Below are 20,513 nucleotides of genomic sequence, written 5' to 3' on the forward strand. Positions count from 1 at the left end.
GTGTTGAACGTTTACTTTGTTGTGTTTCTAAATCCGTAATTTTGATATACAAAGAGCAACAAAAACTCGTTTTTGGAGCAAAGAAAAATGAAGGAGCTGGTTGTTTACCTAATCTTGAAACCACTCACGAGACCAAATAAATATCTGGGAGTTACCGTGGATAATTGACATCTCTTGTAAGAGCCATGTTGGACATTCTCTGTAAAAAAACTCATTATTTCATTGTATGCCATGAGGAAAACTGTTGCTACTTGTACAGCAGAGCCTGCAAAAGTTGCTTATCATGACCTTTTTGAGAGCATATGACATATGGAATCACCTTATGGGGCCCTCCTTGTCCGACCGTCCTGTGCCGTCCCAAAAAGGGGTTTGCTTCTCCAAACGAAGACAAGAGGAAAATTGGCTGGATTAGGAATACGTGATACTGCAGGGAAAAGACTCCATTAGAAAAATGGCTTTCTCAACGAGCATTCTACACAGTGGATGAGTGTCTGCTCTGGAGAAACTTGACATATATTTTGCGTGTTACTATGTTCTTGAAAAAATGCAGTGTAATTACATTTTTTGTCGCCTTTCGAATCTTAACAAATTTTGAATATCATTCCCCCCTCTCACTCCCTCCTATTGATTTGGGTATCAAATGATCAAATTTCCAAATATCTATACATCCAAACATCATTCTTCTCAAACTGTTGCATTATAATAATAGTGATTAAGGCATGTTTTTCCTCTTTCAAAACACGAACCGTTTCAAATTGGAAAGTAATGGAACATTGGTTAGGGGAATTGTTTTTATTCCAACAATCTACAAGCAATCAGTCTCTAAAAGATCACAATATTTACGAAGTTTGGGACATCCCGATCCCGTATACCTTACAGTCTACTTATTATCCATTATTAAGATACCCTAATTATGTGTGAGCTTGCACTCCGATTGTTTGCAGAAACTTAAAACCTATATGAGTTCAATCTGGGACTTCTTACTACGGTACATGAGAGGGTCCGTGTTCTAGATGGACAAGGCATCTCGAAGGCTCTCCGATTATAAATGTCTTCCCTAAGTAAGCTGTCAGGTTCTAACTACAGACTGATGGCTCTCTTCTCCAACTAAGAGCAATTCGTCCCTGTAGCAGTTACCGAGAAATTATACTCCCCGAAGGTTTCAATGGTTCTTTTACACACTACACACAAAGTTTGCCATCGCAACCCGACTACCTGGCTGCTCTGATGCCGTAAGACGTTTGATCTATATATCCAGCCAAATGAAGGAAACCAGAAAAAGTAATCTGGTCTAACATAGTAATTCATATCTAATACTGAGTTAGATGGGGTCATCATATCTTTGTCAGGTAAATTTACTTAAGCAATGGAGCTCGAGTCCATGGTCTGGCGAAGAAGTAATATTTCTTTAGTATTTATTGACTTTACTGTTTACCAATTATCTATTTCGTTTTTAGGTATGTATCCATCTGATGATTTCTACTGATTCAATTCCAATACGTTATAGTTCTTCTTAAACGAGAAAATTTAAACATGATTATGTTTATGAGCGTTCTGTTCTATAATAGATGAAAGTCCTTACCGTAACCTAAACAAAGATGGAAAGGCATTCATGGGATTTCCCAACAGAAGTGACTACTCTTATCTCTGAATATATATCTTGAAAAATACGTTTGATCATTATTAAATGGTATAAAGGATAATATTATAAAATAATGTGATATATTACATTATTTAACATAAAAGTGTTATATTTTCTAATAATTTTGTTATCTTCATTTAAGCCTTAGCGCCAGCTATGCCGGCTTCGAAGTTTTTGTTTATTAAAGTACAAAGTACATGATTGGACCTCCCCGGGATTTGAACCCGCGATCTCTCGGTTTAGAGAGCCGAGACTATAACCATTAGTCTAAGGAGGAGGGACTACTCTAATAATTTTAAACGTATTTCTGCAATATTTCAAAAATTTCAAATATTACAATGATATCTAAATATTTAAGTCATAAATATGAATTCATATTCACTACAATCTTATATTTCCGAAATAAATTACTTCATTTTCATTGTCATTTTATTCTAAAAATGAAATAGGGGCTTATAATAAACTGAAATAAGAAATAATAATCATGGAATAAAATCTTGCTAAATATATTATAAACACCGCATCTATTGTTTTCCACATCGCGTTGCAATTATGTTTTTTATAGTTCGACATTGTTTATATCCAATTTATCTTTTAAAACTCAGTTAATAGTCTGGACGGTTATCAGACAAATATGCATTAAAATCTGTTTTTACGTTATTTTTTTTAAGTGAGTGTAAGGAAGAGAAAATGTAATTAAATAAAGGTTATAATTAATCAACAGAAAGACTAATTTTCTTACAGAATTAAATTTACATACAGCTTGTTAGCTATATTTTATCAATTTATTTTTAACTCTTTGTTAACCCTTCAGGACGAAACTAGTAATGAATTGTAGAAGCAATTTATATTAACCGTACTTAAATTCAATTTAGGACTACAATCCAATGAGCTTTGAATAATGATAGTAAATAAGTCAGTAAGTTATTGAATTAGTAGTTCGTAGATTTATTGAAACCAATACATAGCCCACCAAAAGAAATAGTCACTTCATTAAGGAGCTACAGTAATTTCTCACTAGCACGCTCTGATAGCCATTGAACGGGAAAACGCAGACATCAAAATAGCTTGCGATAGTTCCATCCCTAGCGGCTACATAGTGAACATGCGTGATGCGACGTTTCCGTGTCGCGAAACAATTCTCCCATGCACAACGTACATTTATAGCCCGCCAAAAGAAGTAGTCACTTTAAATTATATATTTATACCTATTGTTGTATGGGTTTCTCATCGAAAGTATAAAACTAAATTAGAAAACACAAAATGTATAGGTCTTTGGAGGAAGAAACGCTCTATGCTCCAGTAATTTATGGTTAATTTAAAGCGACGAATGTACTCTTAGTGATTTTCCAAAAGTAATTTTCTTTTTATATTGTATCTTAAAATGAATTTTTGATATGTGTATTTTTTAGTATTAAGCTGTGCCCGTATTTAATAATCGTGAGATCCTGTACCATCAGTTTCTTTTATCGACCCTCATTGGGCCCCGTAGTGGTCAGCGTACGATGTTTTGCAACACCGCCCTCGACAGTCTGGCGGTTTGTTCGTTTCAGTGACAGGCGCAAGTCGCGGCAAACTCTGTTTTAATGTACAAGCGCAATTTTAATGTAACTACAGTTACTATAGCTTTACTATTTAGTTCATGGTTATTTTAAAACTCTTGTATATAGGTATACTTTTTGATCCAAGAGTATCAAAGCGGTAGCAAGGCGGATTCCCATTTAGAACAATATCTGTTGATATACACAAACCTATATGTACGTTACGACGCGCTGCCCTAATTCAGACAACCTTGCAATGGCATGACTCTTGAGTAACATAACATAATTTATTATAATTATTTTAATATTTTTTAAATATATTATTGCAAATATGAAAAAAGATCTTGTGGCCCTCCCAATTCTTCCCACCTGTGCTTGAGTGTAGAATAGCACCTGCATTAATATGGGCCTAGCATTTAGTATTTGTTGTAAAGTACTATTGCATTATTATAAGCGAATATTTATATTATATGAATTTTTATACGTTCGTATGGTAGTTATTAACATAATTGTATGGTTGTTATTCTTTGCAAAAGATCAAGTAACAGTTTTTATTCTTTGTCCTATACCCAGATGGTAAATGCATTTTTCTATTAGTCTGCTGGATTGCGTGAACCTGTCACGTTTCTGTCTGCTTCGCATTTTTTGTTTTGTTATTTTCTTATTTCTCATTTTAATCAAATGTACCAACTGCAGTAATGCTATGCACTCTATCAAACTCACAGCAGCTGTTAAATGCATTGTATTTGATTTGTGAACTTTTTATCCTTTAGTTGGTCGTTTTAACTGCGGGAGTTAAAAGTAAAATCTGTATTAGAGAAGGATTTGTTTTGTCAAGTAAGTTCCCAAAATAAAGTTATCGTTTCAGATTTCATTACAGCTACAGAAGAGTGGAATATTATGCCGACAGCTTAAGGACATTATTTGTTACTAAGGCGAGCTTTTGTATTAAATATGTACTAACTTGTAAATTAGGTACTGAGAAAATGGTTTCCCTCAGAAAAATATTCAAATCTCGTGTCTGCTTGAATATCAATCTGTTTTCAAATAGGCTGCAGATCTACTTTCAGTTTATACATAATTTACTTTAACCCCTTCTCATTATTAGATTTTGTTCAAAAAAGAGTAGCCTATATTGAAAAACAACAGTAAACAGTTGTAATTTGGGTAATTGTAAAACTTTACAACCAGGAGTGGCAAAATTCGATTTTCATTTATTAACCTATTGCTATCATGATCGAAACAATATCAAATAACGAAATTATAGAACATTAAAAGGCCTGAGTAGTATAAGCGTCCAAAACTCAAATGGAATCAAATATCGATTAGAACAATTTAAATGCTATCAGACATGTTTACTCTGCAAAGTAATTGTAAGTGCTACTCTCACACTTGCTTGTTATTCAAAAAATTGTATTATTTTATATAATCTAAAATGTGTAGGCCTATATTTCTTTTACATATAAAAATATAGTTTTCACTATTCAGCCATTCCATTGGTTCCGGGTGTGACTTGAGAGTGTAAAATTTAAAGTTTTAAAAATCATGTAATTAAATTTAATATATAGTGGAATACATACTTGGTTAAGTATAAAAGAGAGCCATTAACAACTTAAAGTTAATAATTTAAAAAAATAATTTAGTACTGTTGTAACTGGGAAAAAAACATTGGTTCCGGGTGTGACTCACACAAATTACATTTCATGACATTGATTACTTTACTGTTTGAAAATCTGTGAATAACCTTAAACATTCAATTACCTAAATTAATATCAGTAAAAATATGAGAAATTGATCATTAGTTTAACCTAATAGTTAAGGATCTAGAGGCTTTATTTTTCTATTTATAAAATTTTAAATAAGTTCCGGGTGTGACATATTCGAGTTCCGGGTGTGGACCCTAATGACTAAGAATTCTTAATTAACAATAAAATTGAACTTCTACATTGAAATTTTCTGAGTATATTTAGGTAAAGCCACTTTATTTAACCTAAACATAAACCACAAGAAACGTTCAATTATGTATAAATAAAAATTTGAACACGTTTAATTGTTTTAAGAGATTTATTTCTCATTAAACGCACAGTAAATTATAGCAAAAAAAGCAAAACAAAGCAAATTTTACATTTTAATTAAGTGGAATGTCTTTTTTAAATTTGTAGACCACCCTTGATCCAATTGTTTCCATTTTTGGGTTGGGCATAATGGAAACAATTTCTGTAAGTGGGATGTCATAGTCCTTGTTTCCATCAGTAACAAAATGTTTCAGGGATTTTCCATATTGTTTCAAAAATGAAACCTGCACATCTTCATCATGGGAAACACCTCACTGACTGACATATAGCAACATATTTCTTCTTCAAATTTGTTCTTTGACTCACAATACAGATCAACAGGAAAACTCCTGGTTTTATTTTTGACACATCAATTGGGTTATCTATTACTTCTTCAGGTTCAGAATCAGTATATACTTCTTCAACAGTAAGTTTGCCTTCAAACTCATCCATTTCTTCTCCAAAAAACTTTTCTTTTTTTCTACAGATGACTTAGCTGTCTTTCCAATGTATATAAATTTACATTGTGACACAGCACAAGTGTAAAAAGACTCTGCAGAATTTACTTGAAACCTTCTTGAGCGAACTGCGTCCCAATCCAAACTACTCTTTTAATAGTACCACCAACACCATCAACGGCTCCTTTTCCATGAGATGCCAGCAAAAAAGTTTCCAAGTGGCACTAGTTATTTGGTAGTCCTGAGCAATAAAACAGAGGTTAGAGATTGTGTAACGGCTTTTGAATTGAGCAGCAGGCACAGTTTGTCTGAAAAGAAATTGATGTGGGAGAGGTCTGGATAGGTGATCTTGATATCATCAATTATGGCTTTCAAAAATGTCCAAGATGAAAACTTTCCGTGTTCATGGTCATCACTGATTACACAATATGAATAAGTGGAACCTTCAATCCACACACAGCACAGCACGTGAAGATGGTTACACGATCATGAGTCCAATGTGCAGACTGTATTTCGTCCTTGCTCTAGACAATGTATAGTTTTTCAGCATAATCCAACTTGAATCACAGCTTGACCAGGTAATCCCAGATTTTTTTCACATTGTCAAAATGGTCAGCTTGCACTTTTCTTCACATAACAGTGGGTTTTAAAGGCAGGTAACTGTTTGTTGATAGAGTCTAGGGCTTCACCAAGTGTGGAGACAGTTAGAATTTTCTTAGGTACCCCACCCAGTAGTTTCCCATGTACTATAAGTTATAGGCTGATTTGGGTTAAATTCATCCATAACAAAGTTACTTAAATTTTTGTTCTTACACTCTGGACAAACAATTGAACATACATAATTCTTTAGTATGATCACAAACTAATTTTTCAAATAGAAGGTTGTGATCAGCAGGGACATCAGGTAAAGTTTTTGATAGCGCCTCCAACAAGTAACTAAAATTCAGATGATATTTGCATACACAGACATTATGAGGTACACAATGAGACATAAAGAATGTTTTCTGGCCTTAGTTCATAAAATTTTGTTTTTCCAATCTTTGCATCTGGATATTTTTGTTTTAAAATTGCTGATAAGCTTCACTAATTGTCATCATTAAGTGACGAAGTTGTCTCTTTTCTTTAATATTAGTTTTTAGAATCCCTCATAGATTTGCAATCTCTTTTACCTGGGGCTTGTCGACTGATACTGTCTGTGTTATAGAAATCGATGACTAAATTTTTCAACTTCCTCTGGAATTTTATAATGTGATTTTTGACAAGGGTAAATCCAGTTTTTTTGAGGCACTTGACCCAAATGTTTCATCAATAAGTCTTTTAACTACTGCCTTCTTTTTACTTGGGCTAGAAGGTAAGAAACGTTTGACTCTATTTACTGCTTTACCCAATGACTGAGGTCGCTGGTACGAGCCAAGGGAAGATGTTACTTCATCATTAGAGGGTAAAAATGTACCTGAAAGTTTCTTATTTTCTCTGCTTTTCTTTTTTCTTTAGCCTAGCCTTCTCCCTCATTTCTTCCAGCAAAGCATTATCTTTACTAAGTTTTTCTTTAAGCTTTTGCCTTCTTTTTCTGTCTCGATCTCTCTCTTTTTGAAGGTGAGCCTTCCACTTTTCTTCATCATTTTCCTTCATATTTTTTCTACTCTTTGAAAGCTTTTGATACTGGAGCCATATTGTAACCTGAAACAACCAGTTTTTTTTTTAAATTTAATGTATATAATTTCACCATCTGAGTAACAACATATTAGAGTTTATAAAGTGCATTGTGTTAAAACCCCTCAAAAAAATACATGAGAGCCGATGTTTTTCTTTCTACAGAATGTTTAATTAGGTCTACAACAATAAAAACGTACACATCACTGATCTGTTTTGTATTAGGCCTAGGAATATTTACCATTAGGTTAAGTTAGCTTGGTTCCAAGATTTGTTCCTGATAAATAAATTAAGGTTGAGTAACAGACAAAAGTCTAAAATAATTAGATGCTTTAAAGCACACAATGAGAATATTAAAAATTTGTTTAAAACATTCAATTTATTAATAAAAACAATGCAAGGTTAGTTAGATGTGATGTGTAACGGTATGGAAAAAAATTTATACTTAACATAAACAAATAATACTTTCTTTAGAAATCAATGTTTTAGGAGTTCGGTCACACACCCGAAACACAATGGAAGGTCACACCCGGAACCAATAAATCTCATATTATGTACATTTATTTAATGTTTTCAAGATAGCCATAAACTCAAATAGACTAAAATAGTTACCTTTCTCAAAAAACTACAATTGTGTTCTATAAATTACAAGTTTTATACAAACTTTTATACCTTTTTGGTTTCCGGGTGTGACCATTTGACACTAGTTTCTATTTTGGATTTAATTCAATTAAAAACGTTTTTTTTTTTACCTCAATGAATCAAATCTTCTCTAGGCTGATCACTCAAGAAGTAACATAACCTCTTCTACTGCTAATGGAGGGAAACTGTGATCAACAATGGAGATACTTTGCATCAAAAATAACTATTATCAGCTGATTGGTGGTCTAACAACTGGCTGGAGACAAAAGTAAATTTTTTTGGCTTAAAATTAAAAAATAAAATTAAAAAAATTACATGGTGTGACAATTTTGTTATTTAGCTAGTCAAATGACTTGAATTCATTATTTTACAATAATTAAAATTTTTTCCATATTTAGGCTCACTTTAAATGGAATGGCTGTATTAGTACAAGCCTATAATGTAATTCAGTTTGACATAATTGTTATAAACTAATTAAAACAAAGGTTAGGTAATTATCATATTAACGGCGGGGGGGAAAAATACGAGTTTTGCGTTAAAAACTTATTGGAATCGTCATATAGAACAAAAAAGTATAAGGTTTGATGGGGTGGAAATGAGAAATAACGAAGTTCTAGAAAATGAAAAATAAAATAACTTTTCAGTAATATCTCCATGTTCTACATCCACGTCTAGCGTCACGTGACCTTTTGTGGCCAATGATTGAACCTCGTGATGACGTCATCGGTTGCACCGCCATCTTTGCAAACGTAAATGAAAAAATAATAACAGAAAATGAGCAGAATTTTGATCAAAATAAATAACGTTTTTCTTAATTTCGAGAAAAAAATTAATTACGAGTCCCTCCGGCCATCAGCGCGGGCTTCGGCAGCACCCACCCCCGTAGTTCTAGTAAAAATAGAAAAACATGCATCATGATAGTACCCAAAACACAATATTGAAAACCGTAATGCATGGGTTTACTTTTTTCCAACAGTACAATAGTTTTTCCTATGGGATATGTGTGTAACAAAGTAAAAAAAATTTGGGTCTTTCGTTTAAGGGCCAGCACAAAAGACCCTAGCTTGCCTATTCAAAACTCAGATCACGCGATGCTTGCCTGCTGCGCAGCGTTTTGCGCTGGTTGCTCTTTTAGAAAAAAAATTAACTCGAGCTTGCAAAGTCCAAGCCTACTGAACAACGCCGTGACTGTTTACAGACACAAAACTCAGACAGAACTAACGCAGGTTTCATTACAGGCAAAAGATAAGCGGCGCGCGTTTATCACTGATAAGATAAGACGAGTTTATACTAGAAGTAGTACCTGGACTACTGCACTACGAACTAATAACACAAAAAAAAACGATTAAATGCACTGTCAGTCAGGTATAGTATGTTTGTAAGGTGCTGGCCCTTAAACGAAAAAGACCCAAACATTTCTCTGTATAGTCTATTACTCCTTCTTTACTATGGTGTTATATTCTTGTAGCACTAATTCATTTATGTAGCTTTATGCCTGGAGTATACATTATTTTTGAGCTATTACTGTACTTTAAATTAATCGTAAAACTCTGACAGAAAAACCAAAATGTGAAACAAGTAGCAAAGAGGATGAAAATGAGGGAATGAATGATTTTTTCTTAGTACTTATTGCCAATATCGTGTTTTATTGCAGAATGTCTACTGGAAGTGGTGAGGAGACAGCAGCTAACACAAGAGAAGATGGACTCACTAGTGAGGGGGCAGGACAGTGGTGGAGGTGGTGAAGGAGATAGTGGGGGTGGATCTGTAAGACCAATGGACTCGGACGGTGCGTCTGGAGGCACAAATACAGAAACAGGTGCTGGCTTGGCTGATAAGAACTCTGAGAGCAGTTTCTGAGACACAGAGGAGCACAGAGTCGGTGGATGACAACGTTAGGTTTCCGAGGAGACAACGGAGTTCCAGGAGACTGTACCGTCGCAGTGGTGCAGACGAATCATCTGGAGAAGAACATACAAATGTAAGTACTTGTCGATACAAGTACCGATGTGATGGAAAAAATTTAAAATACAATTGCTTAATATTTTCACTAAACTTTTTTTTCTTAGGACAAGAAGCTTATAAATTGCACTTTAGTGCTATAAGAACCTTTGCGCTGCTTCCGGAATGACAGGATATTCAGTATGGGTAAGGTTAGGGAGTAGGGACCGCCTCCTATCAAGATCCATGAGGATGAATTAGGGCACTACAATCTCAAAGTCATGTCTCCCCGGAAGAAGGGAAGGTGAGCTCTGAACCAGTCTCTCCAGTCAAAGTAGGCAGGGGGTGGCACACCCTTGTTTGATCTGACGTTCAGGTACTAGTTACATATTTATGGTTACTTAACCTAACCTACTTAAATAGCCTATAACAAATATTAGATAGTGACAGAGTGGCCTCCGGATAATACCAAAGTACCGAATTGTGTTAATTAAATTTTAATCCAAATTTTAACCTTTTTAATATTATATTTGTTTACTTTTAATTAATTTTCTTGTGATCTCATCAATTTCAATGTCTTATTTCCAATTTAATTTATTGGCCCTTAAAAGATATATTTATTTTTAACTGTTTGCACATTGTCATATATATGGGAACTCATATGAAGTGTTTATTTCAAAGTTCTTGATGGGAAATCATCTACTGTTCAAAAATATTAAGTACTGTTTGTAAAAATACACCATATTATTTATTACCTCGGAATCTTGATAGCATAAATCTCTAGGGATATATGAAAATTCATGCAATCGAGGAATTTATGTTTATCGAAGTTCGTTTTAGTGTTATGATGAGGTTATTTTATGGTTTTGAAGTTCGTCACTATTACTTGAAAACTAAAGTACACGAGTACTTACAAGAAAACTAAAAGATTCCTAAGGGCATCAGAGTGCAGGAGCCCTCAGATCTGATTGGCTTCTGTAAAAGTCTCAGATTCTGAGGACACAAATATAAGTAAGAGAGGTGCAAAGGTCCTTTTTAGGACAAAGTACGAGGACAAATCGTCTCTTTCCCTCGAAAAAAAGTACACGAGTGATGCAATGTTCTTGTCTGACAGTTTTTCAATACAAATGCGACATAAGATGTATTGTGAACAATATCCAGTAACCAAATTCACTTCCTCCCTGTTTAATATTATTATTAAGAGAGGGATCGTTAGGCACTGCTATTCGCTCATCACTGGCACCAATATTGGTCTATTGTGATGACATCCTTCCTGTTACTGTACACATTTTTTATCACCTAGTAAGAATATTTCAATTCCAAGTTCAATAATAATAGACAGTAGTCTAAATTAATTATCATCTTGATTTTTGAATAAATTTGCTATATTGCTATAGGTTACTGTATTGTTTTCTAAAATAATGTATAGTTTTAAAATATTATAATTTGTAGCAATTTGAAAAAAATCCAAACTTATATCTGCCTATGAATATAAAATATATAAAATCAGAGTGGTTACTCACTGGGAATCCCGGTAAAAATAGGGATTTATGCTTGAATTATACAAAATCATGGGAGTTGTATATATTGTGAATATTTCTTGTATCACAATTTTGCCAAGGAAACTTCATAGTTAATCGATGTAATGAAATATCGTAAGTTTATAAAACAAAATTTCCTTGGCAAAATTAACTAACCTAATACATAATTACAAACTAGGTTAAAATAAACCTAAGTTAGTTTCTTTACCTGAAGAAGAGATCAGATTGCAGATCTCGAAACGTAGTGTTACTGATTTCTTGTTTCACTGAACAATGGCAAATGTCCGGAAAAATCCCTGTTTCCTTCACAGTTTCTTTCAGTTCAGTTTTTTTCCGTGACTTTTAGATCGAATTTTGATTGCATTTTTCTCATTCTTCCACGATACAATAATAGCTCCTGCTTCCAGTGTTTCTTTGATTTAAAAATCTTCTCCTTCAATCCGGGAGGAGCATCTTTACGATGATATAATTTTTATGTTTTCCTGTAAAACTTGATTTATGGGTTGAAGGAGTGGAGTTATATTCTGTGAAAAAAAGACACAAGTTGACAGGCGTATTGTTAATTACTAAAAAACAATACTTTGTTAGACAAAGCGTTTTTCAGTATTAAATGTTATTACCAAAGAAAACAAAGTTTGTTTATTGGAATCCATTGCTCCAATAGATCATCATTCATCCACAGCCTTGTTTTTTGTGTCTGTAGTAAGTGGTGTACAAAGAAAAAGGCTTGGGAACTGTCTTTATACAAAGTGCAATGTCAGTTGGGGCAAATTTTGAAAAGAAGCAGGAAAAAGCTACAGCTGTCTATTGGAAAATTTGAAAGTACGTGATTGTTTATTAAAATCTCTTACATCAAAATGTAAATTCAAGTAAACAAAATATATGAGGGCTGTCTGCTAAAAATCCAATTTTTTAATATTGTTGAAAAGCTAGCTTACCGATCACATCCAAACTTCCATTGGACATGATTCACGTGTTCAAACGAAGTTGCGAATTCCTGTTTGGAATAGTCATTAATTCTGCCATTGCGTTCAGCTTCTATCTTCACTTCATCTGTTTGAAATCAGTACTTGAGTGGGAATTTCAATTTTGTGAATAGCCAGAAGTCGCATGCTGCCTTTATCAGAATTATACGGAAGATGTGGTGCTTGGCTAAGAACTGTTGAATCAAAGTGAGAGGAAAGAGATTAACATAGTAAAGCATCCAGTCTCCACTGGTGCTCACAATCAAGAACGATTGGCCCATTATTTTGAAATGAAATAGTAGTCCTTGGTGATAGTGGTGCCAGCTATAATGTATTCATGGTGCACTATTCTTTTGTGATCAATAAACACTGTCATCGTGGTCTTCATTTTGCTCCGAACTTGCCCAAACTTACTGGGATGCTCGATTCCAGGTTTTGATCCAGTCTCTCACACTAACATCAGAGTTACTGGTCAAAAGAAAATAGTAGTAAAATTTTGGCAGAACCCAATTATACGATGTAATAAAAGCCAAGGTCAGTAAATATGATTTGTTTTACAGCAAGCTGCCAGAGGCTCCTCATCAGAAATCAGAGTTCCCCCACCAGTGGGAGGAGTTCTTGCTCTCTAGTTTCCTCATCGGAGTCCAGCCGCAGCTCCCACTCCTACGACAATGTACCTGCGTACTCGCACCGTTGAGGAGGACGAACCCACACCCAAGGTCCTCCTCAAGCCGAAACCTACCCACAAGTGGTTTGCTGTCAAAGAGATTGTGAACCGGTAAGAGTCGGATCTGGCCGTTTACTAGACATTAAAATTATTGAGTGAGTAACGTGTAATTATGTTTATACCTTTCTGTATCTGATCTGTCTTAATTAACTATTAAATAAGGGACTTAAAGTGAAGATATACTGGAGATATGAAGATTCTTGGAGCATTGGAAATAGTTTTCATTTAATAGGCACCACTAGTGAATTTTAAACACGTATTTTAATATTAATTTAATTTTGCAAGGCCTTTCAGAATCGAGGATAAATGAATAAATATTTAAATTTTTTTAAATAATAAGTACAAAACTAACCATATAGTAAAGGATTTGGAAAAATGATTAGCCAGTATAAAATATTTAAATCTAATTACATTTTGATTTCTTTATGAATTGTGATGAGAGTAGAATTGAATTTTCAATATGTCCGTCTTCATTATTAATAAGTTTTCCTCGATTTTTCTCTATGTAAAATGTATTCCAAGCATTCAAGTGCGTTGTGTTTATAACTTCTTTTAATAATCGTACATTTTTATTAGAGATGACGTTTCCAGATTCAATACAGTGTTCGAAATAGCAGATTTTTTAGTTTTTTCCATGTTTTATATGTGAAAAGTGTTCTTTGAATCGTGTCTTGATGTTTCCGTTTTGTTTTGGCCAATGTGCAATTTCTCACAGTCGTTGCATTTAATTTCATAAATTCCTGATTTGTTTTCGAATGCGTTTTTTTCTTTCTGATTTCCCTAATACTGTATTTTTGATAATTTATTGTTTGTTTTTGTATGTGATAGATTTGTTTTGCTTTTTAAAAGTTTTCTGTAATTGATTTGAAATATTGCTGTATATTGTATACAATGAAATTCCTGTTTATTGTCTTGAAAACAGTAATGTTGTTCTAGGTTATCTTGTTTTTCTTCTGATTGATTTGTAAATTATTGTAACGCCTCGTCTATAAATCGTTACTGCTAGTCAAAATATATGTTAACCATGATTTCAGAATTATTATAATATATCGTTATCGGTCCACATAATTATTCCATTTTTATAAGTAACCAATTTTGTTCAATATTAATAGTTTAATCTGACCTGTCACTAACCAAGTAATTTAAGGTTTTGAGCCCAGAAACTGGAATCTAAATATTATTACAATAGAAATGGTACAAAGTTATAGAGCTGGAATTGTGCAGCTAGCCTCGTGCTACTGCTGATACAATTTGCTGACTCCAGGGCTAGCTTAGGACCCTCACACAGGTCCTAGTCCTTTGTGATTGGCCACAGCCGCTGAGGCGATGACCGCCTCTTGACCTGCTGAGCCAGTGGTCGTCAGTCACGTTCAAAATTATAAGTAGGTAACATCTCGGCTTCTGCGTCCTCTCTCTCTCTCCCATTAGTTAATGTAACATTGTTGTTAAAATCATCTTCTAAATTTACTTTGTTTCTAAATTGTTTATATAATATAATATTGTATACCATTAATTTAAAAAACGATTGTATAAAAAAGTAAAGATTCAAAATTAAACTTATTATTCAGTCGCCACGTGAGTACTTCATTTACCTGCGTCCAAAACTATCGGAAGTTCTGATAAATAATTTAGCCGGGATTGGCGGAGTTACATTTGGTGTCAGGTGTGGGCGTTCCTGTGCAAGAATTGCGAAAAATCGTCGGAAACCGTGACATCGGCGCTGAATTGAAGGTGCGTTTGGATAAAATGTAAGTACCAAAATTGTTTGAACAACGTGGTGCAATCTTTTTAGAAGTTTTATAGTAGTAACAATAAAAAAAAAAATTGGCTACTTATAAAATGGAATAATTATGTGACCGATAACGAAATATTATAATAATTCTGAAATCATGGTTAACATATGTTTTGACTAGTAGTAATAATTTATAGACAGGGTGTTACAGTATGTTATCAATAAGTTGACTGGTGTAACCTTAAAAAAAAAATAGTAATATCTTTTATGTGGTTTAATTTTTTTGTTGTAGTTGTCAATGGAGAGTGGTGGTAATATATATACTGGAGATAGTTCATATACCTTGTGAAATTGTAAACGTAATATAAGATGCACAGTACAAATAGAAAAATATTTTTACTTAAATTCAAAAACACATGGAGGTGTTTTGGAGGTTTTATTTAATATAATGCAGTTATGGTCTAAGTGAATGTAACAAGTTTGTAGCATAAATCACAGGTGTAAGTTAATACTGTTACACGGGGGCACTTCCTAACAGAACACAATCTGTTAGTCCTGCCAATTTCACTTAGACCGCTCTAGCATTAAACGATACTATCAGAAGCCAAAGTTTTCACTATCTTCATGAGTCATTATGTCTTGTTTGTCTGTTATCGGTGCAGCGAACACAGGCTGCGGTGTGGAAGGTGGCAAGGTCCAGAAAGGTTCCAGCACCGATACTACGGCTCACTGCACGCAGTTCAGCGACTGGAACTGATGTATAAGCTGGACGAACACTAACGCGGTGTGTCAACAGTTTACACTTCAACCGGTCCCGGAGAGCTGCTGGTCAGCGCTAGCGACGACAAAGCGGGTGGTACTCTGGGACTGGGCTGCTGACCGTTCCATACTCAGCTACGATAGCGGCCATTCAGGCAACGTCTTTCAGGTAGCATTACTTTACTATTTGTATTTTATACATAAAAAAAAAAAAATCAAAATCTCTCCACATATGGGTGCAACATCATCCTAATAACTTTTTGTCATTAAATGGTAAAAACCACAATTATTTTAGGTACTGTGTGCATATATAATTTTAGATTTAATTCTATATAAAGCCCACACATGGATTTTTGACACAGCCAACCTAGAGACATCTAATGTTCATTATTTTTTCCCTTAATTTTAGGAAAGAAACATCACCCATTAAAGAAAAATGTTTAGGCCATTATATCTCATATATAAATATATAATATATATAAAAAAACTGTTAGTCTGATCATAAAATCAGCCACCTTACTAATTTTTTAACGGTTAAATTTAGGGAGGGTTCCTGTAAAAATAAGAATATTTTAATTCATAATTTCTAATTGAAAATTTTTTTTCACAAGTAAAAGTACGGATGCAAAACGTTCAGTCTTAGAAGAACCGTTTAACCCTTTGGCTGTTAAGAATTTTTTGACATGTTATCCCAAAAGTGCTCAGGTTTTTATCAGATTGTATCCCAAAAGTGCTAAGCCTAAATGGTGAATTTGTAGAGTTTTACTAAAAAAAAACATAAGTTCCTCAAATTTTAACCTATTTCATTGATTTATGTTTTGTTTTTTTAGTATAATATATGTTAATGAAGAAAATAAAAAATAATACATCTTGAAAAATACACAAAAGAAAACTACGTAAACAAATAAATAAATATTTTTTTGTTTTTTTTTCAACTTTGACACAGAAAAAAACATAATTAAATTTAACGTTTATTTTTTTTAATACATTTTTACCTAAATACCATATGTTGTTTTGAGTACATACTGAAATTTTCATGCAAAAATATAGATTTTTACTAATGTAATGAAAAAAACACAAAAAACTTACCCTGTGCTATCCAGATCACAGCTGTTTTTTCCGTTAGTTTACTATAAAAAAACCAGCAAATACAAGTGTTGTTTATAATTTTTAAGGAAAAGTAAACTTATTCAACTATCATTTACCGCAATTCGCGTGTAAATAACGTAATATTTAGCGCTGAAAAAAAAACATTCGCAACAACGAAATATCGTTCCATAGCATTTTTTCGGAACAAAGGCCAACTACGATATATCCGTTGCATAGCAGCCAAAGGGGTTAATAGATAAAAATACAGTACAGAAATTTTAATGACAACCCAAAAGTGATCCCTCCCACTCCTAACAATAAGAAAAGCTGAATATTCTAAAATTAAATGAATCATGAGGACTTTTATATTATGACTGGATGATGGTTAAAAAATAGTTTTAGTATAAGATCGGACAGTTGCACCAAATCTATTAAATATTCATATTTTGGTACCTAGTTTTAATTCTTTAGAGCTCTTGCTCAAAATGCTCTCTGCTTTTTTACCTGGCAGAAGTACAACCTATTAACTTTGTACAAACTTTGCTCACTCATTCCTCAACATCTTAGGTGTGATAAACAGCTATAGACTGTCCAGATTCAAAGTTTGAGTCACAAAGAAAGAGTTTTATTAATTGCCCCACAGGAAAACACATGGTATCATATCAGGCGATCACGGTGGCCAATCCATCCTCCCTGGAAACTTGCAGTCTGAGAGAGCTCTGTGGAGTTTATAGAGAAATACTCCAACTTCAATCAGCCACAATCTTGATACAAATGTTAGATCATTCTTAGTCTTGACTTTTCCTAATAAATAGATAGATCAATATAATGCTGTGGAATGGCCAGCTCACTCACTCGCTCTTACTCCCCTAGATATTTTCTTTTGGGGGTTTTGGAAAAGTAAAGTATATGACATTCAGACTATGGAAAAAAAATGATGGCCGCACAGTTGAAGATGTCAGACCTTTAATCTATGTTAATGATACTTCAGGTTCAAATCTTGTCTAGAACCATTGTATTTTTTATCAGTACTGTGGACTTTCTATTCCAACTCTCCTTATTCTGTTTGATATGGCCTACTGGCCCATGCAGACGTATTTTTGGCATTATTCTTATTTGCCATTGTTATATGTTACACAAGGTATAACACCACAACGTTTCGAGGATTGGAATCTATCCTCTTCGTCAGATGATGGAGGTATTAGTACGAGGGGTATTAGAAAAATAAGGTTCCCATGATTTTATTAAAAATAGAACAGCTTTATTATTTCTACTTGATGTTATACATCAATTTAAAACTTAAAAGTTAAGCTATTTTTATAAAAATCATTCTCATAATGATTAGTTCAATTTTAATGCTTAATAAAACATGTTAATTGATCATGAGGAACTGGAAATGAAGTATAATACAAAAATGTGTTTTTAATCCTTACGTCACTGACTGAAGATTACCATCAATGTATTTTTTGTCCAATTAGATCTAATTTGGTAATAAAAATTAAGTTAAGTTAATTTTTTGAAAAAGGCCTAGCTGTGTGTTGTTGTGTAATTGATGTAGTCATGCATTAATTTTTTAAATAATGTATGCTGCAATTTTTTGGTTTTTTGCTATAAACTAGAGTATGATTTTTTCTACACGTCTGTTAAGACACACAAATAATTTTAATTTCAACAAATATATTTTATGTTTTTTTAAGAGACTGCTTGTGGTCGAAATTAAAAGAAAAATGTTACAGAAACATTATTTCTGGCTTAACTTTGTGTGAAACATTTTGCAGTTAAATACTTGAAATATGCAAGTTTGAATTAATTTAGTAAAAAATATAATTAAACCAAATAAAACATTTTAATTTACAATGTTTGTGGTTTACCTAGTAGTGGTAATACTGTTATTTTAATAAGTGGAAAATGGTTTCTTGAGGGCTAAATGAAAATGGATCTAAATATACCAAATTTTATGTTTGATTTTTTCAGACAAGTTTGTTTCAAAAACAATGAGGAATAAAAGAGAGGTTTTTCATTATTTTTCATTAAAAAACTCAACTACAACTAAGAATCTTATGATTTTGGTACCAAAAATTCTTCTGAAATTAATATAGATTTTTAAGGTTTAAATGGCACTTAATTCTCATATATTGATTATTTTATTTATGATGTTTAAATGTAATTAGCTGTTAGTCAAGCTTATTTAAAAAATAAATAGCATATTCCTATATTTATCAGCAATGGATTGTTTATTTGGTAAAATTATCGTATATAAACGTTTGTTGTTTCTCTTAATTTATTAATTTTAATGTGTTTTAATTAAATTAACCTTTATTAAATAAATTGGCCCACTCAGAGAGATGAAACAAAGTCTGTTAGTCCTCAGTTCTAGATAAAAAGTATGAAAATTTTTTTTGATAAGACCAGATCAGTGCTGACTGACCTCAAATAAGTAAGTTTAAAAAAAATTTAGATGATGATTTTGAATTATTTCAATTTAAGAAGAGTAGAGTAACAGTGGTAATTTTGAATATACCGTATGTGTGGGAATTAAATATAACATTCGCTTGGTACACGCCCAAAAAGAAAAGCAGAATTTTTTTTTAAGCTAAATAGTTTGAAATTTTTTTACAAAACCAACTATTATCCCTCCCACTTTCCCCCCTCCCCCCCAAAATAAGTTTCTCCCCAATCCCTCCAATTCTTGATACACCCCCCCCCCCTAACGTCCCCCCCCTACCCCCCTAAAATAAATAAATGCATCTTAAGTTTTGCCGTATCGGGTTCACCAACAATTGTTGCTTATTGTCGTCAGAGTATTGTCAGGATTGGTAGGTCTTCCTTCCGCAAGCACAGACAGTTAAAACAGTTTTCAGCAGCAATTTTTATCCGAAACATTAATGCAAAATTTTTACTATAAAATTCACCTTCCTTATAAAACAGAGGAGAGGCCAAAAAACAGCACCTTGAAAAAAAAAGTCCACTAATCAGGCAAATAGGAACATGTGGCTATTCAATTCTGCCTATGTAATAATACAACACTTAAATTTCTATTTTATATATATTTGAGAGCAATGTTGTGGCAAGGACCAAATTAATTGCATGAAACAAAGTCCACTCTTTAACTTTACGCAAGGTAAATATAAAATGTAACAATTTCCTGGTGTTAAAAATTACACGTTTTGGTTCAGTGACCCACCTGGCTACTCTGATTCTTGATTAGTGTCAATCTCATCATAAAGTGGGCAAGAGCTTTACTTCTGGACTCTTTTCAAATCCAAGTAATCCACACATGCTGAAAATTCTCTGGATGTGTGTGATCTAGGCTCTAGAGATTGAATAGGAAATGCTACCAAGTAAACGTCTGAACCAAAATAGTTTATCCAATTATGACAGCGTATTGGAAAAACGTAACAAATAGTGTATATTGTTTATTCAAAATATAACTTACTTTGATGATTACTAGAAATAATTTCTAGCATGCAAACACATTTTATTTAGTGGGACATTGCATTTTCTCGTTATGGGTTCATTCTGTGGGTAGGCAATGTTCCACATCTGTTATTCAAGTACAATTTTTTTAATATTTAACAAAGATAAAAACACAAAAAAAAATGTTACCGGAAATTAGAATTTTTATGACTTAAAATTGTAAAAGGTTGGTTATACCTAGCTCTTTCACAGTTAAGAAAAACCTAACCGAATTATTGGTAGTTTAAAAAAAAAAAAAATTGTATAATATTGAAAAATAAACACAAATAATCTGTTATTTGATTTAAAATTT

This window comes from Homalodisca vitripennis, chromosome 3, assembly GCF_021130785.1.
Source record: "Homalodisca vitripennis isolate AUS2020 chromosome 3, UT_GWSS_2.1, whole genome shotgun sequence".
Classification (NCBI taxonomy): domain Eukaryota; kingdom Metazoa; phylum Arthropoda; class Insecta; order Hemiptera; family Cicadellidae; genus Homalodisca; species Homalodisca vitripennis.